At 37.5% G+C, this 25,939-nt stretch overlaps 1 pseudogene; it reads right to left on the bottom strand.

Annotated features, from left to right (window-relative positions):
* Window positions 1-10,429: 10,429 nt before the first annotated feature.
* Window positions 10,430-25,939, bottom strand: part of LOC145064433 (14-3-3 protein 9-like) — an 82,262-nt pseudogene continuing 66,752 nt past the window's right edge.

A 25,939-nucleotide genomic window follows, 5' to 3' on the forward strand; every position in this document is an offset into this window, starting at 1 on the left:
TATGTTATCATATGTTAAATAGGTCATTAAGAGTTTCCAAGTCTTTACTTGACACCGAGCACCCAACCGACACCTTCCTCGGGATCCACTTACACCAGGTGAGTTCATACCCCTGAATGAAACTTTTAAATGTTTTTACATGTTTTATAAGGGCGGGGGGAATACAAGTTAAACATGCCAGTTATCATATCAAGCACATGTGATTGATAACCCGCATGCACAAAGATTTACCACACTGTAAACTGTTTACCAAGTAGGATACTATAAATGGCTTTCTAAAAGGTTTTCACTTGTTCAAACTCTTACTTATAATGCTTTATCAAAGTTCATTTTAAACTGGTTTATGAAAGGTTTCCAAGGAAATCCTTAAGGTTTTCAAACTTATTTTAACAAAGAATACCAAATTGTGATTTTCTTAAGTGTAAAGATTTTTTTTTCAAGGTTTTCAACAAAGTTCTCTTTCATATCGTATACTCTTACTTATTAGACACCGCTGTTTCATTTTCACTTAGTTTGAACTCCTACTTGATAATGTATCCACTTCGTGATACACTTATATTTGTTAACGCATATACATCACGGTCCAATTATTCACACACTGTTCGATTATACATCTCGATTCGGTTATTCACACATTGTTTGTTTATACATCTCGACTCGGTTATTCATACATTGTTTGTTTATACATCTCGACTCGGTTATTCACACACTGTTCATTTATACATCTCGACTCGGTTATTCATACACTGTTTGTTTATACATCTCGACTCGGTTATTCATACACTGTTTGTTTATACATCTCGACTCGGTTATTCATACACTGTTTGTTTATACATCTCGACTCGGTTATTTACACACTGTATGTTTATACATACGATTCGGTTATTCCACACTGTACATTTCCACTTGTTCCACACTCAGTCGTAGTTAGATGTATGTCTGTGCTTGTATAGGTGCATATAAACAATGATTGAAGGACTTAGGAAGGCTTGTCCGCCCTATTTCCTTTTCTTCGTTGAGATGTGGTCTGGTGGGATCGGAGGGCCATCAGAAGGTCGTTTGATTCATTAGTTATATGTTATGTATATGAGCATTAACATGTAGGTTTACTCTAGTCAGTCCGGTTATGAGTCTCTACCCCTAGTTCAACACCTACATATGAAACCCACTACCCACTATTGGGATGCATCTTCGGGACACAGCCTTCTCCATCATCTAGTTGGTAACCAGAGTCTCCTGTAGGGAGAGCGGACATTATGTGTATAGATCTATACGGGATTAACACCCCCGCACCCTGACTGCTAGCTACAGTCCACGGCTCACCAAGCCAAGGGGTGACAAATGTCATATTTTATAGACGCTTGTAGGGCGTCAGGTACTCTAGTGTCGGTTAGTATGGTTATGAGTATCCCAGGTTGCCTTATAATTCATGGCCTTAAGGTAACGGTATTTTACTAGCAATTTACACTGTATGCTAGGAAACCCATTCTCAGAGTCACACTGTTTTTAGACCTTGCTAGCTGTATCTTTCATTTGATACTGTCTGCGGTCTGTATTCTCTGTTTTAGACCTTGCTAGCTGTATCTTTCATTTGATATTGTTTGTGGTCTTTATTCTCTGTTTCGACCTTGCCAGTTGTACTTTTCATTTGGCACCGTCTGGGGTCTGTGTCTTTCTTTGTTAGACTGAGCCAGGCGTGTCGTTTGTTCGATACTCTCCTAGAGTCTATGATTCCTTTGCCTTAGTCAGCAGTCTTCACTGCTGAGGCATATCTTATTTCCCTGATTCCTCTTGCTTTCTTTAATAATCAAATTCTGTATTTTGATAATGAAAGCGATTAAGGGAAGACTACCTTTTTACCACATAACTCTGACCAGTCTTGGTAGAAGACTGCTTTTTAATTGGAAATATAGGATTTTCTGGAAAGGACTCTATTTCACTGTATACTTGAAAACTACCACTTATATAAAGTTATTTGATTAAAACGTCACTAAATACTTATGAACTCACCAGCATTTGTAAAAATACTGATACACGCTTTTCAAATAACTTGTATTCTCAGGTTAGCATTAGACAGGTACATCCCCGGAGATGTTGTTGAAGATAGCTTAGTACCAAACTGTACTTATACTATTATTTGTATTACCTTGATGTATTGATATGTAAACCATGTAAAACTATTACCATTAATGCAATGTTTTGTTGTACTTTGATTACTATAATGCATGTGTTGTGATACTTGACATGACGTCATCCACCCCAGAACGTTTTCGCCGTCCCGGTTTTGCGGTTTGACACAATTTTCTCCAAATGTGATTTTTGGATTCGTGAAGTCCAATTCTTGGGTCACGTGGTCAGCCAAGAAGGGATAATGGTTGATCCAGGAAAGATTGAAGCTGTAATGAAGTGGGAACAACCGAAAAGTCCCACGGATATCTGAAGCTTTTTAGGATTAGCCGGATATTACCGAAGGTTTATCTAAGGCTTTTCTTCGATTGCTACTCCATTAACATCTTTGACCCACAAAGGAGCTACTTATGCTTGGAGTGATAAGCATAAAGAAGCATTCGAGAAGCTAAAGAAGAAGCTATATGACGCACCGATACTTTCTTTACCTGATGGAGTTGAAGACTTCGTTGTTTATAGCGATGCGTCTGGGGTTGGATTGGGTTGTGTTTTGACCCAAAGAGAAAAGGTGATATCATATGCGTCTCGACAGCTAAAGGAGCATGAAAAGAATTACCCGACTCATGATTTGGAGTTGGCAGCGGTAGTTTTCGCTCTGAAAATATGGAGGCATTACCTCTATGGCACAAAGTGCAAAATTTTCACTGATCATAAGACTCTCCAATATCTCTTTAATCATAAAGAATTGAATATGAGGAAACGACCCTGGCTAGAGTTACTCAAGGACTACGACTATGAGATAATTTACCGTCCCGGTAAAGCTAATGTTGTTGCTGATGCTCTCACTCGGAAAGTCAATGTTGAGAGAAAAAGGCCAAGAGCGTTGAGAATAGTAGTTGTCTCGACAATTATGGAGAGTATAAAGAAAGCTCAAGAGGAAGCTTCTGAGAAAAATGACCGAAAGGAGGAACTTTTGGTCAAAACATTGGTGTTTGGTACAAACGGTCATGGACTGAAGGTATTCCAAGATCGTATTTGGGTGCCTAAGTCTGGAAGAATAAGAGATCTTCTGATGGAAGAAGCTCACAAAACCATGTACTCGATTAATCCTGGTAGCACTAAAATGTATAGGGACCTGAAGCCCTACTACTGGTGGCCAACGATGAAGCTTGATGTTGCAAAGTATGTGGTCGAGTGTGTGACTTGTGCGAGAGTCAAGACACAACATCAGAAACCATATGGGAGTTTAGAGCCTGTATCTGTGCCTATGGGTAAATGGGAAGACATTGCAATGGATTTTGTCACTAAACTACCCAGAACAAAAAGTGGTCACGACATGATTCGGGTGGTCGTTGATCGATTCAGTAAGAGTGTGCATTTCATAGCAGCCAAGGAGAAATGGTCTATGGATAAGCTTGCGAATTCTTATGTGAAATAAATTATGAGGCTTCACGGTGTTCTGTTAATGATTGTATCAGATCGTGATAGCCGTTTCACCTCAAGATTTTGGAAAAGTCTACAAGAGGAAATGGGTACCAAGTTATGTTTAAGTACAACTTACCATCCGCAGACTGATGGTCAGAGTGAAAAACAATACAAACACTTGAAGATATGCTGAGAGCATGTACCTTGGAATTCTTAGGTAATTGGGATGAACATTTACCTTTGGTAGAATTTTCCTACAAAAATAGTTTCCACTCGAGCATAAAGATGGCACCTTATCAAGCTTTGTACGGACAAAAGTGGCGTACGCCGTCTTGTTGGCTTGAGGTTGGGGAAAAGCAGTTTATGGGTCCCGAGATGGTCCATCAAACTGCTGAGAAGTTGAAAGTGATCAGGGAAAGAATGTTAGCAGCTCAAGATCGTCAAAAGAGCTATGCTGACAAGAAGCGAAGACCAATGACTTTTGAGGTTGGAGATTCGGTTTTGCTTAAAGTCTCGCCGTGGAAGGGACTTATAAGATTTAGTAAAAGGGGAAAGTTAAGTCCAAGGTTTATTGGGCTGTTTAAAGTTCTTCAGAGAATTGGGAACCAAGCTTACAAGCTCGAATTACCCGAAGAACTGAATGGAATTCACAACACTCTTCATATGTGTTATTTGAGGAAGTTCACGGGAGAAGTTCCGAATATAATTCCAATTTTTGAATTGAGAATTGATGAAAAAAAGAGGTTAATTGAAGAACCAGAGGCAATTGTTGACCGAAAGACTAAGAAGCTTCAAGGCAAGATGGTCGAATTAGTGCTTGTTCGTTGGAAACATTCAAATGGGACAAATCTCACCTGGGAAACGGAGAGTGACATGTTGACTCACTATCCGCATTTGTTTGTCGATGTGTGATTCCGGGGACAGAATCATCCTAATGGGGAGAGAATTGTAACGCCCGCGTTTTCAGGCTAGACATTATCATTGATGTAATAGTCTAGGTTAACCCTTGTAACTCTTTTTGAAGTATTAATGATGAAATATTTGAGTATTATGTGAATTATGTGAATTATGTGTTTATTTTCTTAATTATTATAATTTAATGAATTGAGAATAAAATAAACGTCAAATTTGAAGTGTGGGATAATCCCAATATCTTTGCATAAAGACATATTGGTCGAAACAAGGATTCCGAAGATATAAAGAATGCCGAAATCCGAGTTATAACGAAGAAGTTATGACATGTCGATGTTTCGCGACAGAACCGACAACGCCGAATGACGTAAAAAGTGAAATTTACCTTAGAGCAATATTTAGCCTTAGTGATCTAAGAGAAAGTCGTAGAGTTCCTTAAACCGAGAGCGTGCATAAAAAGAACGCCTAAATCTGACTTCATATGAGGAAGTTATGATTTTTCGAAGTTTCGACTTAGTAGTATGCATCCCGAATATTCGATTTGAGATCGAACGGTTTTTAGCCGAAACAATCTAAATGAGAATCGAAGGTCTCGTTAATAGTATTAAAACGATAAAAGATAGGCGAAAACGGATGTCGGATGAAGAAGTTATGAATTTATAACAGAGTTTTCCTGTCCCGGCCTACTAAAATTAATAATTAAAATAAAGTCAAAATTAGCCGACAGAGTCTAAACAAAAATTGTAGATCGTACTCTCACCTACACGTGGATATAAAGAACGTCGACAAGCGGAGTTCGTATGAGGAAGATATAAATTTTTGAAGTTTATTAAATATTTTCGATATTTAATTTAAATATATATTAACCGATATTATCCATGGGGGGAGTCAGCGACCCTATCGTCATTACGCCCAGCATAATTTCATATTACGCCCAATGTAATTTCATATTACGCTCAGCGTAATTCGAACTTCTAGCCCCTATTAAAGGAGGTCGAGAGTAACCGAGTTCATTGCTCATTTCTTCCATTTTCTCGCGTTTTTGCATCGTTTTTCGTGCAAGAATTATACCGAAGCCCCAGCATCATTCCCGTGCCCCGAAGCAAGTCCCGAAGCCCTGAGATCCCGAGAAGTGCGATTCCCGAGCCGAAGCTCTGCCCGCGAGGAGTTCGAGTTTTGTGAAGATCTTCCAGATCTGCTGAAGAATATTACTTCTACAAGTTGTAGTGTCGTTCGATCATCTTCTGATCAAGTGAGTGTGTGGTTACTTTCTTCTAACGCATAATAATGAAGTATTTTATATTAAATACGTGTTATGTGTATATTTTGTTGTTATATGTGTGAATGTATATTCACTTTCTTCTATCTCATGGATCTGATTTATTTTCTATGAAATACGTGTTATGTGTATGTGTCTCATCTGTTGTTTGGAATATGTATTGAATGAGAATGCTATACATGTTTTAAACTATGTATAAAAATATATATTTTTATCTACTAATAAGTCGAGTAGAACATGGGTAGATAGTTGTCTGATAAACAGATGACAGGCCTCGATGTTGTTTTGATTTAGTCATCTAGCGGAGTTTAGATGACGACCACAGACTTTTCTAGACAGTCCTGTGGAACGCTAGCAGGTTCGCCACCTGTAGGTGTTAATGAACTTGGGTGTTCATTTGCTGAACTCCATCCCCCTCATGGTTTCCTTATTTGACTTATATTGTTGAGGAACCCACGAAGCATGTGTTATCGCCCCGATGAAATATTCTTAGACTAGGTCCCTTGTGTTAGTTGTTTTAGGGACATAATGTGAGAATAACAGGAATAGGTAATTGGGTTATTGTTGGTTAATGAAAATAAAGTTAATTACTTATTGTGGGTTGAAAATCCTATATGCTCACCAGGCTCCCACGCCTGACCCACTCAGTTTATTTGTATTACAGGAAGTGGCACAAGGGCATAAGATGGATGAATCATCAAGTTGTTTTGTTTACAAGTCCGTATATGTATATATTTGTTGATGACTTGTAATGTTATCATTTATGCTTTATGGTCTGTATCGGAACATGACATCTCGAGTTTTGATTATATAATGAAAATACATTTCTTTATGAAATGCTTTGGTAAATATTATTTTATCATACTTTGTTTTTGGGAACAAATTCCGCAACACTTTCAAATCAAAAGGATTTACTCTGAAATTATTTTAAAAGCATAAATGAAAATTGGTCTTTTCTGGCCGAGATTTTGGGGATGTCACATGGATATAGGGACAAGGATGGTCGACCCTGCCACAAACCCGCCCCATTTCCATCCCTACCAATGCTTGTTTAGCAGTCGATAGTAGTCCAAGCAGCAATGGTGGGTCATTAACACAACCTTCGATGTGGGGATTTAGTAGCGTTGTGGAGCCTTAAGCAACGGTCTGGAATCAACCTTTCTTCTCGATTGAGGATTAAGAAGGTGATGTTGTTGATGGAGGAGATAGCTTTGCAACGAAGGTAGGAAGGACTGTAAGGTGGTGGTACTAGATGAATTGGTCAATGATGATGATTAAGAGATGATGGGAAGGGTGATGGTATGGGATGGGACATTTTTTAATAATATTATTTAAGAAATAAATAAGAAATAAATAATTAACAAAAGGAGAAAGAAGTAAAAAGGTAATATAGTCTTTGTAGGTGTGACATGGACCAAACTCGCAACAAAATCTCATTTTAGGGACCATCCTAGTTAAGAAAAAGAATTTAAAACCAATCATGTAGATTACTGCAAACCACAAGGACCATTCTTGTAGTTTACTCCAAATACTAAATAAAATTAAGAAATTAGGTAGGTCTTCGGACCCACATTAGTATATGCTAGCTTTGCCTTTAATTTTTGGGCTTGTTCGGTACAAAGTTTTATAGAGATTTTGAGAGATTTAAGCTTTTATCTTTCAAAAAGAAGCTGGAAAGAAAAACTTTGTTCATTGGGAGGAGCTACTATCTATTTTCTTTTTAAAGAAAAAATTGTTAATCTAAAAGTAGCATCACGTAGCTTTTTGGAGCTTTTAACTTTTGGTTTTATGTAATTTCAAATCCGTAGAAACGAATAGTTGTTTTTGTTTGTATAATTAAAGTTATATTTTCAACTTCTATCTATTAGCTACTAGCTTTCAATTAGTTTTGTTAAACACGTACTATATACACAACCACCATCGTGTAACTAGCTATCGATGTATGCAATGCAAAGAATCCAAATAAAGTAGAAATTAAAATTCAAAACATAAAACCGTTGTTCAAATCCAAACCAACAACTATTTTCTGCATTCAATTGTTCTATATATGTTTCTTTAAACGTTAAATCTAATATACTCTTAAACTACTTTTTAATTTCATGTATGTCAACCATGAGATTTAAACCTGCAACCTCAAAAAGGAAGGACAACATCGAATATCGTTGGGCTAAAAGCCCATTCTTAACTCTTTTATATAGGTAACGGCGGCGGTTACTATATTAATGCCGAAGATATAAGAGTTTTTATAGAATTATTGTGGATAACTATAGTTCGGACAGTTCGGTGAATTAGAATTAAAGATACAAGATTTTTTTATACAAGTAACATAACTATTGTTTAATAAGAAAAAGACCAATGGTCCCAATGATAATAGATATTGTAGGTGAATATAGTAAAAAGCAAAGCACGTTTGAGGGTAGTTATTGGTTGCCAATCTCCATAGTGATTCTTATAGATCATATTAAACTTCATTGTTCTGCCTTTAATGGACAAAATTTGGTTTATTGATCATGAACTTAACATCTCACCAACAAAATATCACTATATACTAAATAAGTTATATCATTTTAAACGCCACGTACTATCTTAAAATATTTTTTATGCCCCTTGTAACTACGGTAAAACATGATTATGGATAGTGATAAAAATCAATATAGTAGCGTTTGGTATATGATACTTGATGGAAGAGGACTGAAGTAGATTGAATATTGGATTGGACAGATAGAACTCACAAAATTATATCTATAGCGTTTGGCAAAACTAAAAGAGTATAAGTCAAGACATTCAAATCACCAAATTGTCCCTAGACTCAACACATAATTCAAATACTTTCTAACATTTTTATAATTAACTTACACGATATATATATATATATATATATATATATATATATATATATATATATATATATATATATATATATATATATATATATATATATATATATATAAAATACTTTATTCTAAAGCATATTAGTCATATCTTCAATTTTAAAAGATATAAGATACAAAGTTTTTTGTACAAATCAATTACGCATAAATAAATCACTAATATTTACCAAAATTTTGAAGACATGAATTAAAGAAAAGTTACAAACCAATTCTTTCGGTGAGATCCGTTGAAAACTCATAGTTTCTGAGACCTCGATAACATAAGGTTGAGTGTTAGATCAATATTAACTCATTTAGGTCAGGATCAACATCTTACCAATTTTATTTCATGTTTAATTTTTTTTGTTATTAGAAACATTAATAAAATGATTAAATAATTAACATGACAAATTAAACTTACGGATTTTCTTAAAAAAATAATTCTCGATTTAAAAATAAATGCAGATTTTTTAATTTTTTTTAGAAAACATGAATTTAAAAAAAAATTAAAAAAAAAATTCTTTTTAAAAAACAACAAATTTTTAAAAATCAATAAATTTTAAGAAAAAAAAAACTTTAATTTTTTAACCAAATAAATCAACTTTTTAAGTGTATATATGCATATTTTTTCAACAACATATATGCATATATTTTTTACTACAATACTCGTAACGAAATCATAGAAAAAACACATTTTTATTACTAATCTATATACATAATAGTACTGTATTTTATTCAATACAAAATAAAATATAAAAATAAAAAAAATGCTACAAATTTTCAAAACATTTTCATGCCTTTACGTCAAGATTTTCATATTTTCTCAGTTTATCATTTTCAAATCTTCAATATTTTCCACAAATTCATCGACATCTACAAGAAAAATAAAAAAAAATGATTAAATGCAAAAAAAAAACTCACAAAAATGCATATGTATATATCATGTAAGATTAACATTTGATTATATAATTTAAGATTCACATGTGATTGTATAATGTGGTATTCACATGTGATTGTATCTTTTAACATTCAAATGACAAATTCATAAGAAAATATCTTTTAAAAAATTAATGAAGAGCATTCACACAAAATACATGTAATTCATATGTGATTCATTTATAAATTATAAATGAATCACATATATTTCATATGTGTATTATATGTGAATCACATCTAATTCATATGAATTACGTGCTAATTACATGTGAATCACATATAATTCATATTGAATTACATGTGATTTACAGGTTAAACATATGTACTTCAATTGTGATTTACATGTGAGTCACATGTAATTCATATGTAATTCACGAGTGATTTATATGTGAATCAAATATGAATTATTACAAATCCACGTGACTAATCAAAATGTATAAGTGATTATAAGCATACATCACATTGAATCACATATGAATTATTACAAATCCACGTGACTAATCAAAATGTATAAGTGATTATAAGCATACATCACATTTCCTACCAACGAGGCACATCTTTTGCAGGGATTCCAATGAAGAAATAAGCTATAAGTCCAAGACATGTTGCAATCTGAGTGAAACTAACTTTTGATAATAAAAGGTCAATAAAAAGACACATAAATAATTTTATTAACTTTCATACCTCTATAATGTACATATATGCAACAGGAGGGAAATCACCCATTCTTGTTCCCACAAGAAGCCATCCAAAAAGCGTACCTCCAAGTCCATCTGTTGTGGCACTACAAGTCATAGTTTTGGTATTATTAGGAATGCCAACACTATAAAATTATATTAAGCAGCTTAAGAGCGTAAATAATATATACACTCACCTCAATGAAGCACCGATTATCATTGGTATGGAACAAATTTGGAATGACCTTTGACGTCTAATCCCATCAACAATCCATCCATTAACTACATAATTAAAGTGTTATCTTTGTATGATTCATCACTCAAGGAGTCAAGCTCTGATATAGCTTCGTCAAATGCTTGTTTCGCCAGGTGGCAAGCTCTAACAACACCAACATTTAATGAAACAATATTTTAGTTTTTTCTTTTGCTTAAAAAATTATCAACAACTTTATTGAAAATTCGACATTACCTTTCGGGAGAATTCATAACCTCATAATATAAAACATAAAAGTTCGAAGCCAAACTCAATCAGATAGGATGAGTAGGAGATAAATCCTCTGCAACAGTAGATGCCAACTGGGGGTAAATAAGTCAATATGTCATTTATCAAAAAATCTAAAACTTATCAAGAATTTTAAAAATAAAAAGCAAATTACTTGATAAGCCTCCAGCGACTTAACTGATCAGGTGCCTTTTTCTATTTTATTTTATTTATTTATTTATTTTTTATCATTACCATACTTGAACTCTACAAGATACCTTTAGTAGTCTCTTTTCCAGCATACCATAATAAAATCCCATAAATAATGTAACAACCCAATTTTCAAAATAATTTTTTTTTTTCATTTTTAAACAAACATAAACCATAAAATCTCAATGACAATTGGTTTCAAATTCATAACATCAACATTTTATTTAAAATATCACAGTGATTTCAAATTCATAACATCAACATTTTATTTAAAATATCATAGTGTCGCCATGAAAATCCGTGAGAGAGTGTGTGTCACGCAATCAAACCTTGGCCTTACCCTTAGGCTCAGAAGTACCTGAAACAATCAACAGACTGTAAGCTAATGCTTAGTGACTTCCCCAGAGCATACTCCACACAATCCACATAATCACATAATCCATATTAGGTATAAAAGCTACATGTACCACAAGCCATGCATACAAACATATAAGAATGTAGTAGGGTCCTCCTAGGGTCCTACTCCAGTATGTGATGGCTTCCTCCACATGCTCTTACACCTAGGTGCCATGGGCTCCCCCATAGTCTTTAGTTGGAAAGCCATGAGCTCCTTTACATGGTCTGACATCCGAGTGTCATGGGCTCCCCCATTGTCTTTACTTGAAAAGTCATGGGCTCCCCTACATGGTCTTAAATCCAAGCGCTATGGGATCCCACCATGGTCTTTCCTGAATGTATACCACATATACAACTATCATACCACCTAGCATATAACCAACTAACATGTCGTATATCACCACATCAACTAGTGTACCACATATCATAAAATCGCCCGACCTTGGTGCCTTTGACCTATCAGTATGGTGAGGAGACTCACCTCTCAAGAATGTTGAACTGATAAGAAATGATAGGTCCCAACATGCAGCTCCAACTCAACTGCTTACAATCATCATGTTACTAGCTTTGTCAAAATCTCGAAATACCAACAATACCCTCAAGGTCAAACTTGGTGAAAGTCAAGGTCAATAGTACATGTTGAGCCAACTCGTCGAGTGCATCTAGCAACTCGTCGAGTTCCTTCAGTGTTCAGAAAACTATGGAAAATTGTAGCCAACTCGCCGAGTTTACTCGTCAGACCAAAAATGGGAAAAATCCAATCCAACTCGTCGATTCATCTCATTACTCACCAATTTTACTCTGTACACTGAAAATGGGGAAAACCTAATCCAACTCGTCAAGTCATCTCATTAATTCGCCGAGTTTACTCTATAGATCGAAAACGGGAAAACACGATCCAACTCGTTGAGTTATCTCATCAACTCGCGGAGCTTTCCATTGTCTTAACATATTCAGTCCTTTCAATCGAATCCAACGCCCCAAACTACAGATCCGGTCCTTAAAGTTATAAACTTTACGTGCATGCAAGGCCTTAAAAGGTTAAAACACTAAAGCTAAGGTTCATACAAGGTTTACGGCATGGAAAAGTACCTAGACTAGATAAAGTGGGAAACTTTATGTCCATGGAGGCCTAGAAGTGTCCATATTTGAAACCATATCCTCATGACAAGTTCGAACCTGAGAATGACATCATTATGTACCAAAAGTGACAACATACTTTCAGAAGATGAGATCTAAGCAAATAGTGGTCAAGGTAGCAACTTTATACCTTAAGATGATTACCAAAACATAGTAGATGTTGGATCTACTGCCTCTCTCTTTACTACAACTTCTTCAAGCTCCAAATTCATTCACAACCACACCAAAATCACTCTCCAAAGCTATCTAACACACTCAAGAACATATAACGCTCGATCTAGGGTTTCTCTGGGCTATAAGGACTATGAGGGAGGCTACAAATGAGTCATAAGTTCTTTAAATAGTGGTACAAATCCCTGAAAATTAGGGTTTTCCTTTAAAGTGTCTACTCGTCGAGTTGGGGCATTCTGACTCGTCAAGTAGACCCTGAGTCACGCGTCCACAACGATCTCTACTTGACAAGTTTGAGCTCCCCAACTCGTCGAGTTCCAGTCCAAAACCCTAACATATTGAAAAAAATTTATACCTGAAACGGGAATTGCAAATCACCCCCACTTGCGCTTGACTTCGTCCTCGAATACTATGGATGCGAACAAATACATGTAGTGGTGTCACATCTCCTCTTATGTCTCCCATGTCCACTCGGAGCCTTTTCGGTGCTGCAATTGCGCCTTCACTAACTTCACTTCCTTGTTACGGAGGACCTTAGTCTTCCTATTCAGAACTACAACGGACCTCTCAATGCTGTTCAAGCTCTTATCCACCTGAATTTCATCTAGAGAAACAACCGCGACCTTGTCTGTGGCACACTTCCGAAGCTGAGACGCATGGAAGGTGTTGTGGATCTGGCTGAGCTCGTTTGACATATCCAAGCGGTAAGCTATCTTGCCCACCTGGGCGGTAATCCATAATGGACCAATGTATCGGGGCCATAACTTGCCCATCTTCCAGAACCATAATGGACCAATGTATCGAGATCTGATTAGTGTCAGTCTGCACAGTGTTGGGATCATATTGTTGTGTCTTGGGCTCGTTCCTTTTAGCCCAGTTTTGTAACCGGTTTGGGCCTGTCCAGCCGTGCATTATTTTATTCTAGGGTTTTAGTATTTAAGGTGCATGCATGCATCCTTTCTCTTGGACGCTTTTGATTATTCTCATTATAGTATTTTAAACCCTAGCTCACCTCTACAGTAGATGTTCTTAATTGAGCTCTGCTGAGGTGTGACTATGTTTGAATCATAAGCATTATATTGATTCCATATTGTGTTCATTGTCTTGTTTGATTTTGTTATTTGTTCTTCATTGATTTACATTTGAAAGATCTAAACGATCTAGATATTTTATCTCATCAATTGGTATCAGAGCAGGAGGCTGTGTAATTCATACACAGCTCTTCTGTTGAAGAAGTTATTAGGGTTTTCCACATTGATTGATATTAATTGAGCCTTCATTCCTCATTGGCGTATCTCATTAATTGTTGATCTTGCCCTAACGATAAATTACAAGTCTGGTCATAAACAGGTTATCGATCAAACATCGTCACAATGTCTATGGACGATTCACATTCCAATCCAATCAACATCTCCAATAGTATTGGATCAAGAACAAGGATTCCAATCCTATATACTCAGGATTATGAAGTCTGGACACACCACTTCGAAGATTATGTAATCGGTTCAGAAGATAATGTGTATTTGATCTGGGAAGCAATCACAGTTGGTCCGTTTGCTCACTCAAGCACTTCAAAAATTGTCAAAACTCAAAAGGAGTACAATCAGCTCGTGAATGATGTGAAAGAAATTCCTCAAGAAGAGAAAGAGAAGTTTCAGTGCAACATTAAAGCCTTAAGAATGATTAGGTTTGCTTTATAATCAGACACGTTTAAATTGGTGAGTTCATGTGCTACAGCGAAAGAGATATGGGATAGGTTAAAGGAATTGTATTCTACTGATGAAGATCTGGAACATTCGATTCAAACTTTGTTACTTTATGAATTTGGCGATTTCAAACAGAAGCCCGAAGAGAAACTTATTCAAGATTTTGATGGATTTAATCATCTTCTCAGTAATATGATAAAGCATGGGATCGGAAGGAAGGTTATTCAGCAGAAGGTTACCTTCATGAATGGTCTCAGACCCGAATGGATGGCAGTTGTGTCTACAGTAAGTGCGGTGACAAAGGAAATGAATGTGGTTTCCAGCTTTGGTTCGTTAGCTCTTATCTCCAAAGGAAAAGGTGTTGTTGAAGAAGAAGAAGCATTAGATCTTGCTGACTATGATCTAACTGGTGAAGAGTATGCCCTGATGGTTTCCAATCCAAGAAAGTTTATCAAAAGGAAGTTCCCCACCAACAAGAACCGAAACTGGCAGGGAAGTTATAGTTCTGAAAAAGTGAAGGAGGAATCGAAGATGGGTTCAAAGTCTGAAGAATCTAAGAAGGAGAAGAAGATTGGTGGGGACTCAGGTATTGACTTTCATTATTGTGAAGGCAAGAATCACTTTGCCGAAGACTGCATGTTGAAGAAGAAGTCTGAAAGAGCTGATGAAGACGATGAGGAAGTGAACCTGCTGAGACGATTGGAGGAGATCAAGTAAAAGAAATCAGAAGCTAACAATAACACCATGAATGCTTCGATTGTACAGGATAAAGGTGATAATGATGAATTTGGTGGAGTGCAGGTGTGGTCCACATTTTCAGTGGACGAAGAAGTAAGAAAGCCTACTCATGGCAAGGCTCTGCTGGTGAAAGAAGAAAAGGTTGAGGGAAGATGTTTGATGGTGACGGATGGTGTGTCACAGATTGTCGAGTGGAGGATGAGAAGGTGCGAGAGGACAGATGTTTCACTCCGAAACCTGTCAGTGCACAGATCAATGAATGTGACGAGAAGGAGCGAGAGGACAGATGTTTCTCTGAAAAATCCTATTACTAACTATGAAAAGGAAATAAATGGACTAAAATCAAAATTTTCTAGTTTAAGTAGTAGTCTTACCCAGACTCGTGTCACAAACTCTAACATGACTGATCAAATTAGAAGGATATCGTCGAAGAGTGAGGAGAGGAGAATCTGGATTGAGCAGAAGGAGAAGGAATTAATTAGTTCTAGGGATGAGTCAATATATTTGCAACGAGACAATCTTAAGCTTTTAAAACAACGAAACGTTTTTTGTTTGATTGCGAAAAGATTATATCTTAATATCACTCAGTTACATCTTGATTGTGAAATAGGAAAGAAGATACATCGCATTATTTTAACCTTCCTTGAGTTAAAGGAGGATGAAGTCGATGCCGAAGCTTACAACTGTGAAAATGTTATCTTTTGATGAAATTTCTCCTGCCTACAAAATTGGTCTTGACAAAATAAAGTCCTACATAAAGTCAAAAGACCATAACGACATGCTAAAAAATATGTTGGATGAAAACGATAAAGTGAAACTAAGAACCGAAACTGTATACAAAATTTGACTTGTTGAATGCCAAATTAAGATTAGAAAATAAAATTGATGTTGAAAATGCGTCTAAATTTAATGAGGATGATGACATGAGCGAAATCTCTATAGAGGATGTGGTGGACTGTTCTGAATTTATCAAGAGCGAACCCGAAACAAGTAAAAATCTCATTTCTGAAAAATCTGTTGAGTTCACTCGCTCATCAATAGACACGACTAAAGTCCTCAAAGCAAAATCTGTTGTATATCAAAAGGTTCAAACCACTCCAAATCAAGTTTACACAGTTCAAGGAGTTACACCACAACAGACAGCCGAACTAACAGCATTGGTAGAAGAAGATAATGCTAATGGGTGTGATGAGTTTTTCTGGTCAGCGCCCATAGATAACGCCGCTGAAACAGAAGGTCTATCTCAGAAAACATCATTGGAGAGTGAGGAGTAGGTATGTGGCAGAACCACTTAATGAACCTACACGATATGATGTGTCATGTACAAGTGGTACCAAAACATCTTCAGGCGAACCAGTGATGGCATCTAGTGAGACATGTTCGTCAAAGAGCGAAAGTCATGCTCAAGTACCGAAGAAAAAGGCCAACATTCAAAAAAATCCAAAACAGGTGGCAGAACGAAAGCACCAACGTAACCTGAGATACAAGAAGAATCTATCAGAAAGAAAACAGTTTTGGCGATCCCAGAATCCTCGTTGTGTTAGGTATGAAAGGACAAATAAGTCACAAGGAGAACCAAGAGCCAACCGAAAGCAGTCTCCCTTATGTGGCAAGCACAACCGAGACATGGATTTCGGATATCAGGTGATCAACAACCGAAAGGGAAACTTCGGTCCCCGCAACAATAACAACCGAAAGGAAGGTTTCGGTCCACAACATGTCAGGAACCGAAAGGAAGGTTTCGATCCTCAACATGTAAGCAACCAAAAGGATGAGTTCGGTCCCAAATCCAAATGTCATAAGAACCGAAGGGAAGATTCAAAGGGGAAAGTAAAGCTCTTTCTAGAAGACGATAGACGCCCGAAAGAGACCCAAAAGCTTGCTGACATCAAAACCACAAATCCTATGTCTAAATCAAATGAGTCCAAGTCAAATAAAATCAAAGTTTTTACTATAAAAATATAAGATGCAACAACTCTAATAAAAGGAACTTATCTAGTTGATGTTTCTCTTACTATTCCTTGTCCTATAAAAGGCTCACAAGGACCTAAGAAACTTTGGGTTCCTAAACTTGCTTGATATTTTGTAGGTTATTCGTGATGATCAGTTTGACGAAGAAGGGTACATTGACAGTGGCTGCTCGCGTCACATGACAGGTAGAAGGGAGGAACTGAGGGGGTTTCGATCTCTCAAGGATGGTGGAATGGTGAAATATGGCAATAATTCGTTTGAAACTATCAAAGGATATGGAATGATTACAAATGGTGACTTCTTGATCATAAAGGTTGCATGCGTTGAAGGGTTGCAACACAACCTCATCAGTGTCTCACAGCTGGTGGTTGGCACTGGATTGAAGGTCTCCTTTGATGACGAAGGCTCATAAATAGTCGAAAAGAAGTCAAATAATATTCTGCTGAAGTCGAAACGAAAGGGAGAAATGTACCCTTTAAATCTCAATCTAATTCAATGGAAACCATTTGTTTGCCTGCTAACGAAGGCACACTCAGTCGGAAGCTGGTTATGGCATCGGAGGCTCGCTCATCTCAATTTCAAAGATATCAACAAGCTGGTACTTGGAGATCACGTTCGAGGTCTTCTAATTCTGAAATTTGATAAGGAACATCTATGTGCACCTTGTGAAATGGGAAAGCAAAGTCGTCAAAGTCATCCTTCTATAGTCAATACAAAGGTGATAGAACCACTAGAGCTACTATACATCGATCTGTGTGGTCCTTCCTCTATTGAAAGCATTGTTGGAAACAAGTACATACTTGTTATCGTAGACGATTTCTCTCGCTTCACATGGGTATTTTTCTTGAAGCAAAAATCAGAGGCAATTCCCAATCTCAAACTCTTCATAAAGCAAGTAGAGGTTCAGTTCTGAAAAATGGTTCCTAATGTGAGAAGCGACGATGGCTTGGAATTCAAGAACAAGGATTTTGAATATTTTCTTGATGAGAAGGGAACGACTCACAATTTTTCTGCTCCATATACTCCACAACAGAATGGAATCTTCGAAAGGCGAAATCGTTCTCTGTGAACTTCGCTTCCTTGGCTTTATATTTCTGGGTTGATGCTATTGTTGCTGCTTGTTACCTATAGAATAGATCGTATCTGAACAAACGCTTCTCAATCACTCCGTATGAGATATTATACAACCGCAAGCCAAATGTGAAGTTCTTTCACGGGTTCGGTTCAAGATGCTTTATCTTCAACTCAAAGGTGAACCGCAACAAGTTTGATGCTAAGGCCGATGAAGGGATCTTTTTAGGCTACACCTTGATCTCTAAGGCGTATAACGTTCTGAATAAACATTCAAAGAAGATTGAAGAAACATACTATGTCACTTGCGATGACAATTATCTCAAGAAGTTAAAGGAAACTGAAGATGCTATGCAAGAAATCTTCCCAAAGTCTGGTCAAGTCACAGTGCCGATTTCAAATATTTTCGAGCAATATATGCTACTATTCGATGAACCTGAAAAAGCAATTGATTCTGAATCCAAGGCGATTGATAACCAAGTCGACAATTTGTAGCAAATTATTGACGATGCTGCAAAGAAGATGGCAGATGAACAACCAAAGGCAACTGAAAGGCTAGACTCAAACGAACCATCCGGTGATAGTACTTATATCCAAGGGGAGGGTTCATCTCCTCCAAATAATCAAGATTCATCATTCCAGGGGGCGAATCCATCATCACTATCATCAAGTTCAACCAAAAGTCCAAACGAAGGGGAGTGTTCTGATCCAAAAATTGAACTCGTGTCATCATTGGAGGGGGAGAATACAAATGCTAATGATGATGATACACAATCAGAATTTGAAGAAGAAATCAATGCAAAACTGGATCCCTCTTGTGATCCAAATTACCCTCCTCTCATTAAATGGACCAAAGATCATCCTCAAAGTCAAATCATTAGAGAATCCTTTAAAAAGGTCTTAACTCGATCCCAACTGAAAGCGAAGCAAGCTGGATTATTCTCTCAAGTAGAATTTTGCATGTTAAACTCTTTCGTCTCCAAAGTTGAACCAAAGACGATAAATACAGCTCTTGATCATTCCAATTGGGTTCAAGCTATGCAAGACGAGCTTAACGAGTTTGAAAGAAACAAAGTATGGCGACTAATTCCAACTCCAAAGGATGCTTCGGTCGTCGGTCTTAAATGGGTATTCAGGAATAAGATTGACAAGGAAGGGAATGTTATTCGCAACAAGGCTCAGTTGGTTGTGAAAGGATACTGTCAAGAAGAAGGTATAGATTATGAAGAGACCTTCACTCCAGTTGCAAGATTAGATTCAAATAGAATCCTTCTTGCTTATGCTACACACAAGAATTTTGAAGTCTATCAAATGGACATGAAGTGTGCCTTTTTCAATGGAGAACTTGAAGAAATGGTGTACATTGAGCAACCGCCAGGCTTCGTGAACGAGAAGCATCCAAATCACTGCTACATTCTGGACAAAACAGTATATGGCCTGAAGCAGGCTCCCATATCAAGGTATGAAAACCTTACTCGATTCTTGAAAATGTCCAAATTTAAACAACGCTCGGTTGACCCAACTTTCTTTCATAAGAAAGAAGGTAACCACCTTATGATAGTCCAAATTTATGTTGATGACATCATCTTTGGCTCCATGAATCCCAGCATAACAGCTGAATATAGGAAGTTGATGGAAACTAAATTTGAGATGAGCTCAATAGGTCCAATTAACTTTTTCCTTGGCTTGAATTTTAGACAAGGACCCGAAGGCATTTTTATCAATCAATAGGCGTACACAAAGACATTGCTTGCCAAGTTTGCCATGATGGGAGACTCAAAGGTGAAAGTTCATATGGCATTTGCAGCTAAGCTTACACCATCGTTGGAGAAACCAGCTGCTGACATGACATTTTATCGTCAGATGATTGGGTCACAGATGTATCTCACAGCTAGTAGGCCAGACATCATGTTCTCAGTCTGCTATTGTGCCCGATTCCAAGCTAACCAACACAAACCTCACATGCTGGAAGTGAAGAACATCTTTCGCTATCTGAAGCGAACCTCCTCTCTCGGTCTATGGTATCCCGCCAACTCAGGATTTTTTGTCCAAGCATTCTCAGACGCTGACCTAGGGGGTTGTGGATTGGATAGTAAAAGCACTACTGGAGGATGCCAATTTCTGGATGGAAAATTATTAAGCTGGCAATCAAAGAAAAAAACTTGTGTTTCTCTCTCCACAGCTGAAGCTAAATATATTTGGATACAAAGTTAACTTAGAGACTATGGGCAGAACATGAAGAAAATCCCACTATATTGCGACTCAGAAAGTGCAATTAGGATTTGTCATAACCCAGTGCAACACTCAAAGACAAAGCAAATTGCACTGCGATATCACTTCATCAAAGATAATGTGGAAGATGGTAACATAGAAATTCATTTCGTTAGAACCACTGATCAATTAGCAGACATCTTTATTAAGGCTTTACCTGAAGCAAGTTTGAATAAGATCCTTCAAGGCCTAGGAATATTGGAAGCTGAATCAGTACCGAAATCGCCTTCGCTTCATTAAAGGGTATAAGCGAAATAGTTATAAGCGAAATAGAGCGAAGGCCCGGTCTATTTCGGGTTCGGTTCACAAGGGAACCGAAATGAAGCTAACGCTCGGTCTATTTCAAGTTTGGTCCTACTGAACTCAGTTCGCTTCTTTTTCACTAAAAGGTATTTTGGTTGTATTCTTTTGTAGATTTCTTTTACATACTCATTTTTATGTTTCTCTTTTAATTTTTATTTTATTTTCATTTAATCCAAAAATAATTTTCCTTTTATTTCTCTTTCTTTTGAAAATTTTCACAAAATTCAAAAATATTTTCCATTTTATTTCATTTTTCAAATGTTTTTCTTTGTATAAAAGTTTCTCTCAATGATGGAGTTCTATCTGGTATAAATTCTTTTCTATAGATTAGTTAAGTGTCCCTAGATGCATGTTGTTGCATGTTGACCAAAGCCTCTAAATATTTTGAGTTGAAGCCTTAATAATGTGATATATACAAATCATGTTTTCCCAATTAGGCTGTTACATTCTCTCTAATCGTGAGCTACCTTACTCTTCTCATATTGAGTTTAGAGTTTTCTGCTTGGTCCTACTTTTATAGTAGAGGTACATTCGCTTCTTAAACCACCTACATCATTTTTCTCCATCTCCCTTCATATCATTCATGTAACCCTTGAGACTCTCAGCACCTACCACTGAGGTTTATGGTTACACAACACTCTATGTTTATGATCTTAGTCTCGTGTCACTATGTACTAAGTGAAACCCACAATTCACTACCCATAATGCATTGACGGTGAACAATTACTATGTTCTAGATTTCACCAGTGAAATCTCTTTTTATTTTGAGAGATCCTTTCGAAATTGTCTATCACCAAGACTTTTCTTCCCCAAGGATCCATTTTTATTTTCTTTTGAGATTTCTTATTTTAAACAGTCACTAAATACATGTCAAACCTACTTGTTCAATAGGCCACATTGGTCTCACAAGCACTTCTTTCTCTTTCAGTCTTATATTATGAACTGAAACTTGAATTGAAGCAAAAGCACCCTTACAAGCCTAATATATAAAAGATGCCTTTCATTGCCTATTAAAAGGCACTTGATCGTATTCTAACGGGAAACCTCACAGACACTTTGAAGTCTCTTTTGAATTGAAAGGAAGAGATTTGTGCCCGGGATCCACTGTTTCATGTCTTAATCGACATCACAATATCCCACAAAGTTCGATTTATTTCTTTATCATTCACACTCTATGCACGAAAATCTTTGATTTTCCAAAAATCTGGTTCTATTTTTCATATGGCTTGGGTTCTAAAAGCATTTTGCTGTTTTTCAATCGAAATAATCAGGTTGATAAGGGTTCATGCTATTTCTGTTGGTGATGTTTCAGATAAATTACAATGGATGAGTCAGCAGTTATCTAAAAGTTTCGTCGATTTAAAAAAGGTGACATCTATGGAAAGGCGCGTAAAAGTGAAACGTTTTTCTCTCTCCTGCGTAATCATCAGGGTTGCCAAATGTCCAATCCCCACTGTATCAGGAACCGTTTCACAAAGGATAAGATTTTGGGTGAATTTTTCTCTCTCCTTCTCTCACGTATAAAAAGGTTTCTCCCAATCTACTTTACTCTTTTACCGCTCTCAATTCTTCTAAAGCAAAAGACGATTTCTTTCACTGTTCATCATCGTCTTCTCAAGCTTCTTCAATGGCTGAATCCTCATCTGTTCAAGACACCTCTGTTCGTTCAACACTTCTGGCCATTAAACCCAACCATAATCTCATTATCGACCTTACAAAATCAGCCTATGAACCCTACATGGTGCAAGTGGTGGAGTGCCTCAAATACTCTCCACTTGTTATCGCTCTTTCCCAGGTGGAGGTTGTTCCCATTTCTTGCCTCTCTCACATCTACTCCACTGCATACTATGACAAAGTTGCTTAGCGACTCCACTTCGACATTCCCAATGAGAAGACCTCAATTTCCAAGAATCGCTTCTGCAACCTGCTAGGTCTTGCTCATGAACCCACCATGGTAAACCCCGATTCCATCACCACTGGTCAATTGTTCTCAATGTTCTACAATATGGGGTACACTGAAACCCTAACCACAGTAACGAAGTTCAAGAAACTTTGCCTTCCTCCTTAATGGAATGGCCTCTTCACATTATTGTACAAAGGTCTTTCTGAGCGAAGCACTAGATCTGATGGTGCCAGGAAGTCATTTATGACCATGCTTTATGGTTTATACAATTGGGTACATTTGGATTATGGCTCAGTTCTATGGTAACAGCTTGTTCAAAGCTTATCCTCTTTTACACGCCATTTTGAAGATTCATGTGGAAGGTTCTGGTCTATTGTCACAAAATGGGCGATGGATCGTCATCATATCCCAATCATGGTAGATTCGCTTCTCTCCTCCATTGCCACATTTCATACAGCGAAGATTCTAGTCATTGATCCGTACAAGTATCTACTTATTGGATCGATTCCGTCATCCATGTATGCCTGTGTGTCTGAAGAAAGTACAATCATTGAAGAATACAAGAAACTTCCATCTTCAGGCCGAAGCGAACTCACATAAGAAATGGTTCGTTCAATTGAGGAAGTAGATAAACCATCCAATAGGGGAAAGAAACAAGATAAAAAGAATGAAGGACTGGTAATAAAAAGAGCTAAGGGGCAAACTCCACAGAAACGAAAGACTAAGAAGGCAGCACCTTCACAACCCAAGCAGAAAAAGGCAATGAAGCCTGCTCGGAGGCTTATTATTCAGTCCTCGAGCAATTTAGATTCAGATTATATACCTATTGGACATAAATGACCCTATCCTAATGCATTTGAGAGCAAAATCTCTGATGAGGAGGTTTCAGTTCGTGGTGATACCCCTCCTCGCTCGCCAACCCCAGAGGTACATATTCGCTCTAAAACACCTTCTCCTCCACCTGTTTCCATTCCTATTTCCCTTCCTCCTACTTTCCCAGTTATCACATCCCAACCTTCTTCCACTATTCCCATACCTACATACAATTTTATCGAAGCTACCACTACCACTACCACAAGAGTTCAAAACAACGTATCTAATACGAGGGTTCGTTCTTCTCCACCCAAAACCCCTGTCACTACTAAACCTCCATCTCCTACCCTTTCAATCGAAACCAACACTGTTCTTGGAGGTGAGGACTTGGAGTTCGATTCTACTTACTTCAGTCCTTATCGTGTTCAGAGCGACGATGATGATGACGCTCCTCTCACCAAGTGACATCTCAAGGCTGTGACTGATAAGCTTGATCAGGTACTTTCCTCTTCCTCTGCTAATCCCTACTCAGAAGCTGCTCTCAAGGCCCTGTTCTCTTCTACAGTTAGCGAGCATGACACCTCTATCTCCAATGCAGCGAAGGCTATTGATGCCTCCACTTCTCAATGCCTAAAGGCTTTGCTTGCTTTGGAAGCCTCTACTAAAGACTGCAAGGATGCGACCGCAAAAGTCAAAAAACTAATTTCTGAAGCTCAAATCCTCCTAGATTCCCTTCAAACCACTGCTCAAAAAAATGCACATACCATGAATGCTTCGTTTGATTCTCTCAAATGCTCATTGGAGGCCGAGCTGTCACAACATGGCCTGGATCGTAAAGCCATTGAAGCTGCTAATGAAGAGCTTCATTTAAAAGTTGATGAACGGTTAACTCAACTTGAGGCAGAGCTAGCAGTTGAAAACAAAGTCATGGATGAGCTGGACAAGCGAACCTCTCAGCTCAAAGTTCAGAACTTAAAGCTCCGTACTGCAACTCAAGAGCTTAATGATTTAAAATCTGAAAGAGAGGTGATTCACAACTCTGTTGGTGATGTCCATTCGGTCCTGCTTCATCTCCTGGACGCCCATGACTTTATCTTAACAATCTCTATTCGCCGTCACTTGGCTGAGAAGCTATGTCCAGCCTTAGATTTTCTCTGTCGAATTAAAGGTGTTTTGGAAGCTGTTGTTCTTCCGAAACAAGGGGGAGAAAAGATATCCCAAGGAGGCAAACTTGAAAAAACACAACCTCCACCTCCTCCAAAACCGAAAGTTGCTGCTGGACCGAAGGATAATGAAGCTTTAGCCAATAAAAGTCAAAAGAAAAAGAAGATCATTAAAGAAGAGGATGAAGATGAAGAGGGTGATATTGATGATATTGTTACAGGAGCTCCTTCCAAGCCTGATCCAAAATTCAAGCCTTCTGAGCAAGAGCTTTGGGAGAAGATGGATCGGTTGGAGAAATAAATGAAAGATAAGGAACTTCTAGATAAAAAGAAGTCAATGTTTGCTGAATGGACTATTGAATCATTCCAGATGGAAGTCATTGATGAACTGAGTACTCATTGGCTTGAACCCGTTTTATCGTTCAGTCTTGAGAACTTGATGGACGCTCAGTTCAACATGCCAATCAACCGAAAGGCATTCGTCTTTCTCTGCTTTGCCTAGACTGTTGTGGTTCCTTCTCCAGACCTGAATGTTGATCAGGATCTGCTGGAATTTTATCTATAATTTGCTCAACCACAATACCTGACCTGGAGCTTGAAGAAAATTACAACAGTCAGAGTATTGAAGCCCTCTTCAATTGGGAAATTTATCAATGTCAAATTCAAAGTGACTCGAGGCTCAGATAGCTCGGTCCATACCATTTCCCTAGTTGACCTTCCAAATCTTAACCCACACGACTGGATACTCCTCAACAATATTCTGCTATGCAATCCTTAGGAGTATCAACCGAACATTGATCATATCATGCGAATGCTTGTTTTTTACATTCATGAAGTAACAAAGATGGATCAAGAGATTGCCATTGCTGTTCACAAGCGTCCTACGGTCAAACATATTGGAAGAGCTGGCAATGTACACACAATGATCAAGGGCAAGATTGACACGAAGTTTCATACTATGATGTTCATTGGGGGCGAAGGTCAAAAATGCCTATTCGCTCTTATTGCCAAACACATGTTCTCTACTGCTTGCTTGGAGCATATTTTGGAGATCATCCATAGGTGTAATCAGAACAGTGAAGCTGACAAGAAGTTGTTTACTGATATGCTTTGTTGGTATATTCAGTTTTGGCAGACGCTTCTGGCTATTATCCCTTGGTTGTTTAAAGTTGTGAAGCAACTCAAGGTCATACAACCGAAGTGAATGTCTTGCCCCAATTGACGCAAAGGGGTAGATTGTTGGGATCATATTGTTGCGTCTTGGGCTCGTTCCTTTTAGCCTAGTTTTGTAACCGGTTTGCGCCTGTCCAACCATGCATTATTTTATTCTAGGGTTTTAGTATTTAAGGTGCATGCATGCATCCTTTGTCTTGGAC

Source organism: Lactuca serriola, chromosome 7, assembly GCF_051521515.1.
Source record: "Lactuca serriola cultivar US96UC23 chromosome 7, Lser_US96UC23_V15, whole genome shotgun sequence".
NCBI classification, from domain to species: domain Eukaryota; kingdom Viridiplantae; phylum Streptophyta; class Magnoliopsida; order Asterales; family Asteraceae; genus Lactuca; species Lactuca serriola.